Source organism: Elephantulus edwardii, unplaced genomic scaffold (assembly GCF_000299155.1).
Source record: "Elephantulus edwardii isolate Elephantulus edwardi_28Jun2011 unplaced genomic scaffold, EleEdw1.0 scaffold00079, whole genome shotgun sequence".
In the NCBI taxonomy this organism is placed as follows: domain Eukaryota; kingdom Metazoa; phylum Chordata; class Mammalia; order Macroscelidea; family Macroscelididae; genus Elephantulus; species Elephantulus edwardii.
Genome location: NW_006399829.1, coordinates 1,878,322 through 1,889,122, shown reverse-complemented (window position 1 = coordinate 1,889,122; position 10,801 = coordinate 1,878,322). Strand labels below are relative to the sequence as shown.

The following is a 10,801-nucleotide window of genomic DNA, read 5'->3' as shown; positions in this document are numbered from 1 at the left end:
TAGAGCAGGGTTTAGGGCTGTTGTACATAGGGTCTCTATGAGTTGCAAACGACTCGAAGGCACATAAGAACAACAACAACAACAACAAGACTTGTACACAGGCACACACTTTGACTTTAAGTCTTTTTGTTCAGGAAGTCATATCAAAGCTTTCCCTCATTGCTTTAAATGTCATAAACTTAGCTCAATAAAAAATTGTAAAGCTGATGAATATTTAGAATATATGTGGAAGTATGGTTTATTAAACACAATCTCTCTCCAGATATGAGAGGGATTTAACTCTTTTGCTCATATCAAATGATTCTTATCAGACTACAACCACCCAGACTCTAACAGTGTGACCCATCAGAGGACTGTGCTTAAATTCATGCAAATTTGTAAGTCTCTAGTTCAAAGACTACAGCTTTCAATAGAATACATTTCAACATCAAGAAGACAAAAATCTTTACCACTCGATCAATAGGCAGCATCGTGATAGAGAAAAGATCAAAGTTGTTAATGATCTTGCCTTACTTGGATCTCTTGGTACCAGCAGTCAGGAGATTAGGAGACATATTGCATTGTGCAAGTCTGCGGTCAGGAACCTCTCCAAATTTCTGAGGAGGCGTTTGAGGCTCTGTTTCACATACTTTGAGCACGTAGCCAGGAGTGGACCAATCTTTAGAGAAAAATAATATGCTTGGAAAATTGGTGGGACAGCACAGGAGATGAAGACTCTAGATGAGATGGATTGACACAATAACTGGAATAATGAGTGTAGATGTGTCAACGATAGTGAGACTGGCTTAAGATAGAGCAAGGTTTAACACTATCATGTGTAGAGTTGCTATGAGTTGTGGTTGACTCAACAGCACATAACAACAACAATGTAAGTTTGAAGACTAACGTATCTCTGATTCAGGCCATGGTCCTTTTAATAATTTGTGATGCATCTGAAATCTGGACAATGAATAAGGAAGACAGAAGAAAAATTGATGCCATTGAAACAGGGTGTTGGAGAAGAGTACTACATATATCATGTACTGACAAAAGAACAAACATCTTAGACAAAGTACACCCAGAGTGCTCCTTAGAGGCAAGGATGACATAGCTTCCTCTAACATACTTTGGGCATGTTGCTACAAGATGCTATTCTTTGGAGAGGGGCATTATGCTTGGACTGGTGAAGGGTCATCAAAAGAAAGGGAGGCCCTAGATAGATAAGTTGACATAGTAATTGCAGCAATGAGTTTAAGTATGTCAGGAGTGATGAGGATGTCACAAGTTACAGATCTCTTGTTCATAGAGTCACAGTGAGTTAGACTTGACTCAACCCCAACTAGAAGTTCCCACAAAGTTTTCAGAAAACACATCTATGGAGACATCTTACTTTATATAAACTCTGTAAATCAGTCAATCATAATAATAACAATGAAGAGGAAGGTACTATCTCTCCCAATTTTAAAAGGGAGCAAATCAAGTCCTAAAGTCATCATTGGGTTTACGAGTGGTTCAGCGTTTCCTAGGGTGGTACATTTTGTTCTCCATTAATAACTGAAAAATTGGCTATTGAATTCCACTAAATGGCTCCATGTAAAGATTGTTGTTGTTGTGTGCTGTCAAGTCAGAACCAGCACATAGCTGACCCTCCAGCACATTTTCAGAGGCAGTTAATCACATGGGAGGAGATTGCCCATCCTTCTCCCACAGAACAGCTGATAGAGTCAAAACACATGCCCTCAGGATTGCAGTGCAGCTTCTTGCCACCAGGCCACCAGTGCTCTATGGCCAATTTCTACTCTGTAACACATGGTCATCATGAATTACAGTTAACTCAGTGGTAATGGGTTTTGATTTTGGTGGCTGGATCATAACCTTCCAATAGAGCCCTTACCCTGACTACAGAATGGAAGTGTTGAGTCTTAAGTTTCCTAGGTTTTGTCCAAATTTACATGCAGTTTTTAATTATAAACATGCTTCATCCTATTACCCTTTTAAATGGTATTTTGTTTGTTTGTTTTATAAGAACTGTATGTTTGTGGCCGCCCTGTGTTGAGCAAGTCCCTTAAATGCCATTTTTTCTAACATCATGTGCTCATATAATGACTTTGTGTCACATTTTGGTAATTTTCACAATATCTCAAAATTGTCCATGCTATTGCACACATTTTTTCTTATTGTGATTTTAACAAAAGTTTACAGAAAGCTCGAATTTCTATTCATTCTTTATTGCACATTTTTCTTCCTACCTACTCGCCCCCAGTTCACTTAAAAAAATCATTATTGCTTAATTTCTTCCCTGTCCTTCCCATCCTCCCCCCGATCCACTTTGTTATGCACCTCTTAGTCTGGACTGTTATCATACAAATAATGCCTAATCATATATTTCTTTTAAACAGTTCTTTCCTTCATATGTTCCAATGACTACCAGCTAAACCAACCTTACTGCAATTAAGTTGGTTCCTATTCATGGCGACTTTCCATTGACTATCCAAAGCTGTGAATCTTAACATAGAAATCCGTATTACTGGAGCAATAAACAACATCATGATAGATGGAGGAAAGATTGACATTGTCAATGATTTGGTCTTACTTGAATCCACAATCAACATCCTTAGTAGTAGCAGTCAGTAGATAACTTTGCTATCAAGGCTCTTTCTAAAATACTGAGGAGCAATGGTGTCAGTTTTAAAACTAAGGTGCACCTGATTTAGGTCACGGTCTTTTATATCACTTGCTACTTCTCTGAGAGCTGTACAATGAGTAAAGATGACAGAACAAGAATCAATGTCTTTGAAATGTGTTGTTGGAGAAGAGCACTGAATATTCCATGGACTGCAAAAAACCCCAAACAGATATGGTTGGAAAAGTGCAGCCAGAATGCTTCTTGAAAGCAAGGATGGCAAAGCTTCATCTCACATTCTTAGGGCATCCTGCTAAGAGGGATCCTGCTGGAGAGAGATATCATGCTAAGAAAGGTGTAGGCTCAATGAAAGAGAGGAAGACCCTCAATGAGATGGATTGATACAGTGGCAATAGCTATGGGCTTAAGTATGTCAGAGATGATACAGATAGCACAGGGTAAGACAGGATTCAGATCTGTTGTCATTAGTGTTGCTATTCACCTAACAGTAGCATCTAACATCATCAAAAATAAGTCTTATTGGGAGCAGACTACCTTTTTTTTTCTCTGTGAAAGTAGTAATTTTGAGCTGTTTACCTTAAGCAAGCCAACACTTAACCCACTATAACAGGAAGCTTTCGTTAATAGACAATCATATAGTGTAAACTTTTATAAGCATTGAATTTGCATTCACTACCATTGAGTTGATTCTGACCCCCAGCAACCCACCATTCATTCGGTTTCCATGACTCTGAGTCTTACTGTGAGGAGATTCCCCATCCCTCTTCCTCAGAGCCACTGGTGGATTTGAATTTCTAGAGACGCTCACCTTTTGGGACTACATCCTCAAACATTGAGAGGGGGAAAAATATTTTAGTGACTTTATTGTAGTAGTTACTTTATTTCAGTAATCTGAAACCAAATGCTCAATCACTCTAAACTATACCTGAAGTGTTTTATCCACAAAATGTATTGCAATGGTAAAGCCAAGGCTAAAAATCCATACTCTTTGAAGAGAAGTAGGGATATGCCACAAAACCACACATCTCTAAAGAGTCTGAAATTGCTCAGAGATTTCCTTTCTAAGGCTATGACAAAATCCAGAGTGAGTTATAGAAGACAGTGTATTTAATTCTACAGGTGAAACTCAACTTTTTTGGCAGAACCTTAGCAACAAAAGGACTATTTGAAGCCAACCAACAAAAAAAGGAAGTTTATCTTTGAAGCTATAAAATGGTCTTGTTGAAAAATCCTGTCTCTTTGCAGCCAAGTGACCTAACCAAAATTACAAATGCAGGCGGACCTGAAGCAACTTTTTCAAACATGACAAGATTTTTATACAAGAAATACCATTTCCACAAGATCCTCTGTGGACTGTGGCTTGTTGCCTGCACCAGATTTAGCTAACAGGTCAGCAGCGAAGTATGCCTATTGAAATTCCACACTGAAGTGTGTACTTGAGTTGCAGTGGCTGCTTACCCTCAGGGCCACGGGGGTCTAAGGTCTCAGATCACTGAGCTTCTCAGGCCCGGAGACCTGTCACCAGATGATTTACTCTCCTGGACCGGTTGTGGATTTGGCATTGCTTGGCAGAATCACTCTCCACCATTAAGTAAAAACCTTAGTCAAGTACACAGAGCTGCTCACAGGAGAAGCAGTTCTAACTCGGAGTCAACATCTACAAGTTGGAGAATTAAGCTCTGATTTCAAATAATAATAATAATAAGAAGAAGAAGAAGCTTATGACTAAAATGATTATTTTCTCTGCCCATGGTGGAGGTGGTGGTTGTTATTTATTGTTATGTGCCATCGAGTTGCTTGAGACTCATAGTGACTCTATGTACAAGAGCCCTAAATGCTGTGCTATCCTGTGCCAACCTCACTGTCTCAAACACACTCATTCCCACCACTCTACTCACAGAATCGATCCATCTCATCGAAGGTCTTCCTCTCCTGTGCCATCCCTCCACTTTCCCAAACATGATATCCCTCTCTAAAGACCAGTCCTTCCTTGCAACAGGCCCAAAGTATGTCAGATGAAGCCTTAGAATCCTTGACTCCAAGGAACATTCTGGCTTCACCCTCTCCAGAAGAAACCTGTTTGTTCTTCTAGCAGTCCATGGTATATTCAACACTCTTCTCTAGCACCACAGCTCAAAGGCATCAATTGTCTTTCTATCATCCCTACTCACTGTCCAACTCTCTGATGCATAGCACATAATTGCAAAGACTATAACCTGAATCAGGTGCACCTTAGTCTCCAGCCTGACGTCATTGCTCTTCAGTACTCTTGAGAAGTTCCTCACAGCTAACTTTCCTAATGCAATTCGTCTCCAGATTTCCTGGCTGTCCATGGTAGAATTTTTATAAACAAGTTAATTGAAACATAATTTGAAATGTGCAGTTCAATAGTTTTTAGTATATTCACAAAGTACCTGGGTGGGACAAGTGGTGAATGCATATTCCTTTTAACCTAACAGTTTCAAATATACCTACAGATGCTTTGGAAGAAAGGCTTGGCAAACTATTTCTGAAAAGTAATCAGAAACTGTATGAAATAATATCCTTATCTGCCACGTAGAGAGAGACCATGATTCAGAGTTAACTTGACAACTGTCAGTGCTTCATTGAGGCTCCAGAGGAAAAGGTTTGCATATCTTTTTGATATATCATCTATTGGTTCTTCAAGTGCTATACTTTATACCCTCCAATCAGACACCCAAACATTCTGAAGAAAATATCCTTGGATATTTCAGTCATGTGTACAGGATATGATAGAGAGGATATCATTAATTTCATTTACATGATATGTTTTTGTCATTCTTAGGTGCCACCAAGTGGACTACAATTCATAGTGACACTCTGAACAGCAGCTCAAATCCTGCACCATGGTCACACTCTCCACCACATTCAAGTCCATCGCTGCAGTCACCGTGTGCATCCATCCTGCTGAGTATTCTTCCCTTTTGTTGACCCTCCCAGTCATTTAATATATTCTTTTTATAGCCTTCTCACTAAAACCCTATGATGGATGCCCAGGTTCAAGAGAACATAACTTAATTCAACCAAACGAATTTTAGCTGTCTTCAAAATGGCAATGATACCCTGGACTGAGAAAAGGGAAGGACTATCTGAAGGGAGATATGATTAGACATTACATGTCTGACAATCAGCAATCTGGAACAAGATCTGTACTACAAATGAATGGGGGGAGAGGGAAATGTGAATGAATGAAAACCCATCCTCTCTGTAAATTTCCACTAAAATTACAGTTTAAAACAGCACAGAGCATTAGCACAAAGAATCTGACTAACATTACTACATCCTATTACTCTGACAGTCAAACACTTTTAGGGAGCTTTGGTGGTGTAGTGTGTAGAGAGTTGGATTGCTAACCCAAAAATTCATGGCTCTCTTGCAGTTGAAATCCCCCCAGGGGCTCTGCAATAGAAAGGTGAGCAATCTCCTCATTCAGGATTGTTGTTGTTGTTGTGTACCATAGAGTGGGAACCGACCCTTAGCTGACCTTCTGACGGGTTTTCAGAGGTAGATAATTGCGCAGAAGGAGATTGCCCATCCTTCTCTCATGGAGCGACTAGTGGACTCGATCCTCGTGCCTTCAGGATTGCCGTGTAGCTTCTTGCCACTAGAATTAACAGTCTTTAAAAACCCAGTGGAAGTTAGGCTTTGGGTCTGTTCTGAATTGATGACAATAAATGTTTTAAGAGGAAGTTTGAGTTTGAGTAATACTAAAAAAAAGCTGCAATGCAAAGCTTGTAAAACATCATTCCTCAAGCTGATCTGTGATGCTTCTGCATCAGAATCATCTGGAAAGATGTGCTTGCTAAGCATCCAGATCTCCTCACCTTTCTTTGAGCTTCCATATTGGAGTCTCGAGAGAAATAAAGCAGTCTGCTCTTATAAAGAGAGGAGAGTCGAGGATGCTGCACAACCTTGATGTGTGAGGATGCCTGCTATGAGGCCTGAAACGTGTCTGAACCCACCATCCAGAAAAAAAGAGGGTTCAGGGCTATTTAACCATAAGGTTATTGGATGAATAGAAAAAGTTCAAGGACTTATTTCTAGTAAAGGCAGCTCTGGTGGCCTAGGCAGTGGAGAATCATTCTGCCAACTCAAAGGAGGGAATTTCAAATTCACCAGCTACTCTGAGGGAGAAAGATGGACCATCGACTCTCATGTAGTTTAGCCCCTGAAAATGCAATGAAGGTTCAGTGATGAGTTGGTACTGACAAAATGGCAATGAGGACAATATTTTTTTTTAATTTATTCATGGTTAAAAACAAATCTGGTAATGCACTTAAGACATTCAGCTTCTAATCTGGCAATATACTGCAAATCCAGCTGTTGGAAGCACTACGGAGCACCATTCTACTCTGATACTTAGAGAGTTGCCAGGAGTTGTAATCATATTCCTACCCCCCCAGCCATTGAGTTTATCCTGGTTTATGACAACCCCCCAAGTCTATAAAATATTACAGGAGGACACCGTCTTATTTTTCTCTATGTATAGAGTAGCTGGTGGATTTGAACCTCTGACCTTTCAGTTAGCAGGTCACCAAGTAGCTCACTGTACTGTGGAGGAATAACCAGATAGCAGCTCTCTTACTAAGGGTCATGCTGAGTGGCAAGGGCCTTTCACTTATCTGAGGTAGATTGAGGTGTACACTCCACCTAGTTTAAAGTTCAGAACTACTGTGATCCTTCAAGAAATCCCAAAATCTGGTTTTCTAAGTGAACTGAAGTTAAAGATCTAGCATGAAAAACCAGAGGTCTGAATGGAGATTCCAAGAGATGGCCTGAGATGCTGGCTGACCCCCCAGGCAGGATTCCAAGTGTCTATTAATGTGGTTCCATCAGCTTGGAAAATGGAAGTAAACAATGTCAGAACAGGGTAGTCAGATTCTGGGACCCAGGAGCTTGAGGACCAGCACTTGGGTGTCTCTCAGAATTTCGGTGGAGATATTTGAAGAATGGTAGTAATGGCAGTGGAGAAGGAAGCCATGCTCAGTGGCTACTAGTCCAAAAGACTATCTGGCTGCCATTCCTGGCAGTGAACTCTGGGAAGGGTCCTGCTGGAGGAGAGGAAGTAGCCAGATAATTGATATCAAGAGGGCAAGGTCTCCAACACAGCCAAGAGCGGAGTTCAAATATCCAAAGGTCAGGTCTAAGTAAAAGGATCCAAAATCAGAGCTAAAATCCTACATTGAGCCAAGGCCAAGCACAGGGGATCCTCAGAGGGTAGATGTGGGGTTGTGAAAGGGCAGAGTCAAGGTCAGAAGCAATTTGAAGTATGGATTGAACCAAATAGAATAGATCCCAAGTGATGGTGCAAATCCTTCAGCAGAGGTGTCTGTCTTTTGGTATTTGAAGGAGGTGTCTTAATCTATGGGCAGGTAAGAGTATAGAGTGAGGGGTTGACCTGAAAGCCTAAACAAGACTGAGAATATTGTGCTCCCACTCCCCCAGGGGCTGGACTCTGGAAGGGGCTGATCTGAGGAAACACTATGGATTGTGTCTCTCTGTGCATTTGGTACCTTCTATTAGAGAGCTGGATAATGACAATGAAGGATGATAGAAGAAAAATCTATGCTTTTGAGTTGTGGTGCTGGAGAGGAGAACAAACAGGTTTGTCCTGGAGAGGATGAGACCAGCTGCTCCTTGGAGGTAAGGATTCTGAAGCTTCATCTGACATGCATTGAGCACATTGCAGGGAGGGACCAGTCCTTGGAGAGAGAGATCATGCTTGCCAGGGGTGTGTGTGTGTGGGGGGGGGGTGTGTGTGGAGAGATGACGCAAGAGAGGAAGACCCTCAATGAGATACATTGAGTCTGTGACTAGGGTTATGGAGTAGGTGTGTCAGAGAAAATGAAGTTGGCTTAAGAGAAAGCAGGATTCAGGGCTGTTGTACATAGGATTACTGTGAACTACAAGTGACTCAATCGCACATAATAACAACATCCAAGAGTAAGCCTGCACTCTACTGACTCTCTCTGAAGGAGCAGAGTGGGCCAGCTCAGAGGCAGGAAACGAGTCTGCAGCTGGTTGGTAGTTTGGACTGCCAGTGAGCAGAAGTCCAGGCTGGATTACCTTTGCAACTTCTCAGTGGGATGATAGGTGTAAACCTGGTGACTTTATGATTGGAAGATCAGTTGACCGGAATGAGATTGTGCATTCACACATGTACACATACTCACACTTATCCAGCTGTCGTTATTAGTAGGTGTGGCTGAGTTTATTCTGAGTCATAGTGACCCTATGTAAACCTTATAAACAACAGATTGAAACCTGCCCGGTCCTCAGCCATCCTCTGTGCTAAGTCTATTGCAGTAGTCACTGTGAAGGCATCTCGTTAAGGGTCTTCCTCTCTCTTGCTTACTCTCCACCTGTCCAAGCATAATGCCCTGCTCCAAAGACCACTGCAGATATTATGCCCAGAGCATGTGAGACAGTCTTACCATCTTTACTTCTTAGGAACACTCCAATTTCATAGATGCATACCTATCAACAATCAGACACACAGAGAACAAAACTCTGTTGTTGTTAAGGCAATTCTGACTTAGGAATGCGCTGTGACCTCCCATTCCTGTGTGTGTGACAAAGGAGAACTACCCAGAACATTCTCTGGGCTCTCATCTTGGTGAAAGGAGACAGCCAGACCTTTCTTCTGGGGGCCCTCTGGGTGAGTTCAAACTGCCAACCTTTCAGTTCATGTTGCTGTGATTATGAGCTGTGGAATTGGAACCAACTCACACGGATCCTCCAGTAGGTTTTTAGCGGCCACGAATCACAGGGGAAGAGCTTGTTCAGCAATCTCCTGCAGCCAAGCTGCTGGCTTCTAACCTCCTGCCTTCGTGTTGACAGTACAACTCCTTAGCCACTAGGCCACCAGAAGTGCGAACCATTTGCGCCACCTAGAGACCTCCTGCTCAGACGCTGCCACGCGCACAGTGACGCCTGCTGCTCTGGAGAGGGGCTGAAGCTGGCGCACTTGTTGACTGCATGTGGCTCTAAGAAGGGCCAAACGAAGGCGGGCAGGGTGAGGGTTCAGATGCCATGGCTATCCGGGATGGAAACCTCAGGAGATCAGGTTCCCTCCCCAAACCTGAAGCATTTCCTGGTCTAGGCTGGGGCTTACATGCCAGAAGTGCCCTGGGGCTCTTGGCATCTTGATATTTCCAGCAATTAATGGTGTTGAAAAATCCTTTAAGGGAGTGAAAAACACCAAAAACCACCAACAACCTTTGGGGTGATTTGACAAAGGAAAACCAGACAAACAAATCTCTAAGTGGGGGACAGAAGGTGAACCAGCTTTGCGTGTCAATTTTTGGAGACACTGAGTTCTTTTATCCGTGTCTCCCCTGCTTGGACGCACTCTGGACTCAGCATGGTACTTCACGTCCCTACAGACCGTGGGTCTCGTTTTCATCCACTGTCAAGGCTTCAGACAGTGAAATCATGAGTTAAGCCTCTTCTCTGAATAGAGACGCTCCCAGGGGTCTCCTTAATGCTTGCTGACCCTCAGGGCTGGCCGAGCAAGGCCACCCTGCAGTGGCATCTGAGTGCTGATAACCAGAGAGGGGGGAATTGATGGAGTGAGTCGCTCATCAAAAACACAATTTGTTCAGAATTCATCAAAGCAGGTGTGAGATGACCAGGTTTTCAACAGCTGAGGTAGGATGACACTTTGTAATACGAGAAGCCGTTCGTGGAGCAGGGTCCAGTGAGACCTAAGGACCTAACAGGGCATGCTGTGACGGGGGCCAGGGCTCCGGAGCTGGGTCAGCCCACGCGGAGATGCCAAGCGCGCGGCTCAGCGTGGAATGCAGGTCCGCCTGGCCGGCAGGGGCTGCGGTCACAGTGCGCAAGGGGGACTGGCGACGTGGGAGGCGAAGGCGCACCGCAAGCGTGCAAGCATGCGAACACATCCCTCCTGCCAACAGCAGAAGCCACCAGGGCCATGCACATGCAGCCTTCTGTTTCATGAAATAAAATCACTTCAGGGTGCTTTGTTGTTGTTGTTTTTTCAAACCACAGATAGCTGCAGGCATGGTGGTGACTTTCTTAATCCTTTTAAAACGACCTTTGTTTTGAAAAGTGCAAAAGTCAAATAATTACCCTGCTGCTGGTCTTCGGTTTTAAATGTTCCCTTTTCTTAAGTGTAACGCAGAATGAAAAGCA

At 42.8% G+C, this 10,801-nt stretch overlaps 1 pseudogene; it reads right to left on the bottom strand.

Moving 5' to 3' along the window:
- The window catches only part of LOC102846266, a 113,032-nt pseudogene extending 102,484 nt beyond the window's left edge, over window positions 1-10,548 (bottom strand).
- Window positions 10,549-10,801: the final 253 nt, after the last annotated feature.